Source organism: Myotis davidii, unplaced genomic scaffold, assembly GCF_000327345.1.
Source record: "Myotis davidii unplaced genomic scaffold, ASM32734v1 scaffold1381, whole genome shotgun sequence".
Taxonomy (NCBI): Eukaryota; Metazoa; Chordata; class Mammalia; order Chiroptera; family Vespertilionidae; genus Myotis; species Myotis davidii.
This window is the reverse complement of record NW_006291301.1, coordinates 173831-182470: the sequence shown is the minus strand read 5'-3', so window position 1 is coordinate 182470 and position 8640 is coordinate 173831. Positions and strand designations below refer to the sequence as shown.

At 42.5% G+C, this 8640-nt stretch overlaps 1 pseudogene; it reads left to right on the top strand.

Annotated features, from left to right (window-relative positions):
* Positions 1-992: 992 nt before the first annotated feature.
* On the top strand, positions 993-2956 carry LOC102774105 (annotated as a pseudogene).
* The last annotated feature ends 5684 nt before the right edge of the window (positions 2957-8640 follow it).

Genomic DNA, 8640 nt, shown 5'->3' with positions numbered 1-8640 from the left:
TCTGTTATTCCTTGTTATGTCTCCTCCTTAGCTGACCTCAGTTGGTAATTCCAGGTGAATGTTCCCCAATTTAACTTTATTTCCAGTTCTGGCCCTAGGGGGAGGTGCAAGAAAGTTCTGCCTATTCCATCACAATCTTCTCTCTTTAGAAATATTTTGATAGTGTTTTTTCTTAAGCATTTTAAGTATAACATCTCACTGCCTTCTGAATTCCATTGTTTTTAATGTGAAGTCAGCCATTAATTTTCTAGTTGTTGCCCTGTACATGATGAAACAGATTTCTCTTGCTTCTTTCAAGATTTTCTTTGTTTCTTAATAGCATGACTATGATGTTTGTAGGTCTATAACTCTTTATGTTTATTTTTCTTGGGCTTTACTGTACTTCTTGGCTCTATAGATTAACAATTTTCATCAAATATGGGAAGTTTTCTGCCATTATTTCTTAAAATGTTAGTTTTGCTTCTTTATCTGTGCTTTTTCTGTGACTCCAGTACAGGTATACTTTATGTTGTCCCACAGTTAAACATTTTCTTTAGAACAGATAGCTTCCATTGATTTATCTTCAAGTTCACTGATTCTTGTTATTGCCATATCATATCTTCTATTGAACCCCTTTAGTAAAATTTTTAATTCACTTAATGTACTTTTCAAATCCAAAATTTCCATTTGGTTCTCTTTCATAATTTCTTTCTCCTCTGTCAGGTGGCTCCTCTGTCCAGGGACCCAATTGATGGAGGAGAGGCACTACCCCTGGGCTAAAACCGGCTCTGTGATCCCAGTTGCCCGAGAGACCTTGCACGAGGTGGGCATGGTGCCATTGTGAGACATGAGGTCAGGCTTTGGCCTGGCACAATTGGCCTGCAGACACGTGGAGCAATCTGGCATGGGGGCAGGGCCGAGCCATTGGGCTCACGGCATAGGGCGGACCTGGATTGTAGGGAGGCATAGGCAGCGAGTGGCAGTCCATGGGCTGTTGGCACCTCAGGATCCTAGGACAAATCAGACATTCTGTAACAATGCATGAAATCAACATCAACAATCTTGATAAGCAACAGGTTCAGCTCCTGGCAGAGATATGTATTTTTTTAAAATATTTATCTATCTATCTATCTATCTATCTATCTATCTATCTATCATCTATCTATCTAATAATATATAGAAACAATATATATATTAATAATACATAGACAAACATGTAAATTAACTGTCCCTTTGCTACGCTCACCAGCCAATCAGGAGAGTATGCAAATTAACCCAACAAAGATAGCGGTTAATTTGCATATGTAGGGACAAAGCAGAGGAGTGAAGACTGAAGGCTCTGTCTGGAGCGAAGGCCTGGGTGCCAGAGGAAAACCAGTGCCAGCAGCCAGGGGAAGGGAAGGCCTATTGCACAAATCTTTTCATGCAACAGGCCTCTAGTATATATATAAAACCCTACTGTGCAAATAGACTGAACAGTGGAACAACTGAAAGACCGGTAGCTATGACATGCACTGACCACCAGGGGCGCACACGGAACATAGCGGGCATCGACAGCAGGAGACAGAGGGTAGTACATGGCCAGTGTCAGCCATAGAGGGATGGTGGAGCAGGTGAGCAAGGGTGCCAGACCAAGATGGGGCACCAGTCGCTGTCATCGGTGTGAGCCTCTGGTGGTTACTGGAAATTCTTTGCTCCCGCATGCCGTAGTCCTGCCTGGTGCTCGCACCTGCTGCCGGTACTAGAGGCACTGCTTGTGCCTGCTGCCAGCACCAGAGCCGCCACTCACACCCGCTGTTGGCTCCCAGCACCAGTTCTGATCACTCAGCACTGTCAGTGGGTGTGAGCGGCAGCTGTAGGCCTCAATTGCCCCTGAGGGCTTCTCCACCTCCCCCTGCTCCTAATGGGCAATTGTGGCAGTAGCCAACACTCGCACCAATTTCATGCTGTCACAAAAGGTAAGATTTTCTTCCTTTTTTGACAGCCAAGTAGTACAGCTTTTTTTAATGTAAATGCGGCACAGCTTTTAAAATATATATATATATTATTGATTTCAGAAAGGAAGGAAGAAGGGGGGAGAGATTGAAACGTCAATGATGAGAATCATTGATTGACTGCCTCCTACACGTCCCCAGGGAACTGAACGCACAACACAGGCATGCGCGCTTGACTAGAATCTAACCAGGACCCTTTGATCCCCAGGCCAACACTCTAACCACTGAGCCACATCAGCCAGGGCAGAGATGTGTATTCTTATTGATGAAAATGACAATAAAATTGGGCTGAGACCAAGAAGAATTGTCACATTGAGAAAGGATTATTGCATGGAGCTTTTAGTGTCTTCTTATTCAACACTGAAAATAAGCTCCTGCTACAGCAGAGATCAGATGCTAAAATTACCTTTCCAGGTTGTTTTACCAATACTTGTTGTAGTCATCTCTTAAGTAACCCAGGAGAGTTTGAGGAAAATGAAGCAACTGGAGTAAGGCAAGGAGCACAAAGGTGTTTTAAAGGCTGAACTGGGAATTCCCATGGAACAGGTTCCTCCAGAAGAAATTAATTATCTGACTCAAATTCACTATAAGGCCCCGTCTGATAGTATCTGTGGAGAACATGAAATTGATTACATAGTGTTTGTGAGAAAGAACGTGACTTCAGATCCAGACCCTAATTAATGAGATTAAAAGTTATTACTATGGGTCAAAGGAATTGGTGGAAGAAATGCTGAAAAAGGCGGCCAGTGGTGAAATTAAGATAACTCCATGTTTCAATGTATTGCAGAGGCTTTTTTCTTTACATGGTGGGATAACTTAAATAATTTGAATCAGTTTGTTGTCCATGAGAAAACACACAGAATGTGAATGTGGAGATGAATGATTAGTAAAATACTAAAAAATGTCTCTACTTAGTAAACTTAAAATGATTTTTTAAAAATTGGGTTCCCCATTAGAATTCTCATTGGATATGTTGATATTTTACACCCCGAATTTGTGTGGACAATTCTTATTTGTATCACAGGCCCCACATATACACACTCTTATTTGTAAAGGACAGTTATGAAATATTATTTTTAAAAAGTAAATCAATTAAACTTAACCTGTCTAAACAGTCCTGACAAATTTGAACAAATAAGTGAAGCTCTTTATTTTCAATATGTTGAGACATTTTCAGAACTTGTAGAGCACTTAATTTGCCAGGTGCTTTACATATCATTAAAGTTTTATCATAGTCCAGAAAAATGTGCAACAGAAACTGTTTGCTAAACTATTTCAGAACAGCTCAAAATAACTTTCCATATTAAGATGTTAAACTAGGGGCGCAGGTCCAAGGTAAAAAATGTTATGTGTCCTGATTTCTATCAAGGTCTGTGTTCTCAGAATTACAGAGGACAGACAGGATATTTGTAAAATGGAAATTGGGTCATACTCTACCATAGGGATTCTTACCACTGGTTCTGTTAACATTTGAGTTGGGTAATTCTTTGTTGTGGGGGTTCATCCTGTGCCTTAAAGGACATATAGCAGCATCCTTGGGTCCTACCCACTATTTGCCATTGGTACCCCCACCACACCCCATCACAGTAACAGTTACTACTGATGCCAAATGTGTGCTGGAGGGCAAAGGTGCTCCCGTTGAGAACCACTGCTCTACAAAGTCATGTCATATTGGGGGGAAGCAGAGGGAATTAAACAGAAAGGTTAATATTTGTGTTAAATGGAATTGGGGTCTGGAGTATGTGTATATTAATATTTAAACTGTACCTTGATTGATTCACTTTTTAAAACTCTTGCAAAAATTTCTCAGTTTGAAATCTCAAGACAGCTTTATTATCCTTGAATGCTATGTAATAATAATAATGAAAAAGAAAAATTTGTTTCTTACAAGCTAAATATTTTATAAATTCAATGGAAAAACCCATTTCTTGTTAACTCTGGACAGTTAATTCATAATTTCAGGGAAAAGTGTCACAAGTATTAATTTTACTGAAAAGTAAAAACAATTTAAAAATTACATTAAAATTTTTTAATCTCACATTTTGTTGAATTATTCTTTATTTCACTTTTATTCTATAGGCATGATTTTATTTAGGTCTTTGAATATTGTCACCATAATTCCTTAAAGTCTTTCTAAGCTAAATGCTAAATCTGGGGAAATTGAGAGAGTTTCACCTGATTACTTTTTTTTCTGGGCATGTATCATACTTTCTTGGTTTTTTTGCATGTCATGTAATTTCTTATTGAATACTGCATAAAATAACAACTCTAGATTGTTATTTTATTCTCTGAGGGTTACTGTTGATTATTTAATAACTAGCCTGAACTAAAGCTTTGAAGTGTGTCTCATACATAATGACTCTACTCATTCTTTTTGTTCCTTGTTTTTATTTTTAAGTTTGGTTTTCCAAGAATCACTAATGTATTCACATAGGTCAGTGTTCATGCAAAGTTTTTTCACACTTTGTGCTTAAGGACCACAGCCAGTAATGCTCTTTTGCTCTCCTGATGGATTTGTGTGTGGCCTGGAAAACAAGCACATTCAAAATTCAGGCCACTTGCAAGTCAGCCTCAGCTTGTAATTTCCACCAAGCTTTCTTGTGTCTTTTCTATGCATGTGGATATTCTATCTGCCAGGAATGTATATGTGACTTGGGCTTATTTCTGCCTCTGCCTGCACACAGCCTGGAATAAGTGGAGAGCTTATCAAACTTTGATTGGTTTACTTCCTGGAAATCCTTGTTAAATCTTGAGCCTGTCCACTGTTGACCCCAGATGGGATCACAACTTCAGGCTAGCAGAGTTGTTGGTTCTCCTTGTTTATTTGAGTGGCAGTGTTTTTAACTCAGGTCTTTATAACAACCACAAAAGGTTCATTCAAGAAGAATTTAACCTGCATTGTAAAATTAATTCTAAGTAGTTCATTAGCAATTAACATAAGTATGGCTATTACTACAGTATCCTGTATAATAAAAACCCAGCGACTGAAATGGCAGAACAACCAGAGACCAGAATGACTGCAACCCCTTGACCCACCCAGCCCTGCCCCCCAGTGGGGACCCCCACCCTGATCGGGGCTGGGGCCGGCCTGCAAACCACCCACAGCCCCTCACCCCAGATGGCCCTGACGCCCAGTGGGGACCCCCACCCCAATAGGGGGCATGGTCAACCTGCAAACAGCCAGCAGCCTCCCACCCTGACCAGCCCTGTCCCAATACGGGGCCCCCATAAGGGCAGACTGGCCAGCCACCACCTGAGCACCAGGCATCTATCCTATATAATAAAAGGGTAATATGCAAATTGACCCTAACAGTGGAACAACCAAAATGACCACTCAACCAGTCACTATGAGGCACACTGACCACCTCTTGGCAGACTTTATCTCCCAATGGCGAATGGGAAACTAGGGGTGGGTGGCAGGTGATGTGGGTAGCACCAGGCCAAGGCCCCTGCTCCACCAGTGGCCCCACACACAGAGGGAAACCCGTGGGGAGGGCAGGGCCAGTGAGCAGGCTGAACAGCCGACCTCTCCATTTCTCCCCCCAAGCTGGCAGGCTCTGATCACCCGATGGTGAATGGGAGACTGGGGGTGGGTGGCATCAGAGCTGCTGCGGGCAGCCAGGGAAGATGGCCCTGATCGCAGGCCAGGCCTAGGGACCATATCCAGGCATGAATTTCATGAGCCGGGCCTCTAGTGTTTTTTATAATTACAAATTTCTTTTTTATAATGGATTAATATGGAGTATGGAGCAACTGTTAAAACATGGATTCTAGATTTAGAATGCCTGAATTTCCACCTTAGCTTTACCATTGACCACCAGGGGCAGACACTGCCAGCTTAGGGGAGTGGGTCTAAGCCAGCCATGGGCAAACTATGGCCCATGGGCCGGATCTGGCCAGTTTGAAATGAATAAAACTATTGAAAAAAAAGACCGTACCCTTTTATGTAATGATGTTTACTTTGAATTTATATTAGTTCCCACAAACACCCCATCCATGCTTTTGTTCCGTCCCTCTGGTCCAGTTTAAGAACCCATTGTGGCCCTCAAGTCAAAAAGTTTGCCCACCCCTGGTAATGCTTCATCTATTTGTACTTCATCAACTATATCTCTATCACTTTTATGCTGGTATTTCTTTTTTCTCTTTCTAGATACCTTTGTACTGATATGTTCAACCCAGAAACTACAAAGTTTAGTGCTCACCTAAATACAAACTTTTTGAATGTTTGTGACCGTTTTTTGCTATTCTGCTGCAGAGGAAGTGACTCTTGGGTGATTGTACTCTGATGTATTAAAAGATTTCTCTGAAACTCTCTTCCAATACTTTATTCCATAAAGTTCATTCCTTTTTGCTTATTTCCTGTCTCTTGATACAAATATTTATATGATTCTTTAAGAGCTGGGCCTAGTCTAGCTAACACAAAGTTTTGCTATTTAACTGTTTCATATTTAGTGCATACTAGAGGCCCAGCACACAAAATTCGTGCATGGGTACAGTCCCTACGCCTGGCCTGCGATCAGGGCCATCTTCCCCAGCTGGCCACAGCCAGCCCTGCCCACCACTGACACCCACCCCCAGTTCCCCATTCACCATCAGGTGATCAGAGCCTTCTGGCCCAGGGGGAGGAATGGAGAGGTCGGCCGTTCTACCCACTCACCGGCCCCACCCCTGCCATGGGTTGCCCTCTGTGTTTGGGGCAACTGGTGGAGCAGGGGCCTTGGCCTGGCACCACCCAGATCGCCTGCCACCCATCCCCAGTTCCCTGTTCACCATTGGGTGATCGGAGCCTGCTGGCCAGGGAAAAGGACCAAGAGGTGGTCAGTGTGCCTCATAGTGACTGGTTGAGTGGTCATTCTGGTTGTTCCACTATTAGAATTAATGAGGGCCCCAGATCAAGGTGGGAGTCCCTGCTGAGAGGCAGGGATGGCCAGGGTGTGGGGTTTGCATGCTGAGCACACCCCTGATCAGGGTGGGGGTCCTTGCTGAGGGACAGGGTTGGCCTGGGCGAGGGGCTGCTGGGCAGTTAGCTGGCCAGCCATGCCCCCTATTGGGCTGGGTGTCCCCCTGGAGGGGTAGGGCTAGCTGAGGTGAGGGGCTGCAGGCAGTTTGCAGGTGGGACACTCCCAGTTAGAGTGGGATCCCCGCTGGGGGGTGGGGCCAGCCAGGGCAAGGGACCATGGGGGATTTGCATGCTGGACACACCCCTGATTGGGGTAGGGGTCCCCACTAGGGGACAGGATCGGCCTGGGCGAGGGGCCACTGGGTGGTTTTCAGGCTGGCCCCACCCCCAGTTGGGTTGGGGATCCCCACTGGGGGTCTGGGCCATCTGGGGTGAGGGGCTGTGGGTGGTTTGCAGGCAGGCCCCAGCCCCGATCAGGGTGGGGGTCCCCGCTGGGGGGGTGGGGCTTGCTGGAGCTAGTGGCGGCAGTCGTTCTGGTCTCTGGTCATTCTGGTCATTCTGCCATTTCATGTGCTGAGCTTTTATTATATAGGATATGTTTACTTAATGTTTGTTAGAAAAATTCAACCACTTACCGGAACACTGGGCAATGAAATAAAACAAAAAAAAAATAAACAAAACAAAAGCACACTAATCTAAATTTAAGATCTAATTATTTGGAATAATTTATCCAGAGTTTCTCTTTTAGAATATATGCAAATTGAATTAAATAAATGTCTTCTACGTATTCTTGTGAAGTTTATAATCCTATACAGATGTTGCTATTTGTTATAATAGTTTATATATATTGAATGTTTATATAACCCACTACTATTCTAAGTGCTTTGTAAATATTATTTTATTTACACTCACAAAAAGTGTGAGTTTCTTTGACTTTGGTACCATCATTATACCAATTCTACAATTGAGAGAAATATGGCTCAGTGAGATTAAATGTCTTACCTAAAGGCAGAACCAGAAAAATATCAAGCAAGATTAACTAGAGAGCCTTGGCTCTTAACTGCCATTCTAAACTCCATCTATAATAATAAAAGTGTAATATGAAAATTGACCAAATGGCTGAACAGCGGAATGACAGTCTGGATGACCTTCCAGACAAAGCTGAGCTGCAAGGACCGAGGCAGCTGGAGCTGCAAGGGCCAAGCCCCTTGCATGAATTTCGTGCATCAGGCCTCTAGTTCCATAATAATGATCAACATTTACAGAGTACTTACTATCTCTTCTCAGTACCATATAGGTACTCATCTCAGTAACATATAGGTATGATTCCGTTAATCCTAATCAGTGTACTAGGAAGTTGTAATATTATGATGCTCATTTTAAAGATGGGAAAAATGAGGACAGAAAAGTTAAGCAACCCACAAGGTCACAAGATAGGAATTTAGTGGATCCTGGATTATAAACAAAGTAGATTAAATCAGTAGTACAGAAGTTTTCCAGCACTTGATTCTTATTAAATAGTATGCTTAGATAAGGGATAGTCCAGAGAAATTTTGAATTGTTTTGTTTACCCTCTCCCAGAGAATCTTAGCAAATAGAAGGGGGTCTAAATAAAGTTAAAATATATACTAATTATGTAAACACTTTTTATATCTCATGTGTTATCTCTTATGTATATAAGTTACCTAGGCAGATGCCAATAATTCATTTGCATGTGCTAAGAAGAGGCTAACGAAAGCCAGTTAATTTGTATATTACCCTTTTATT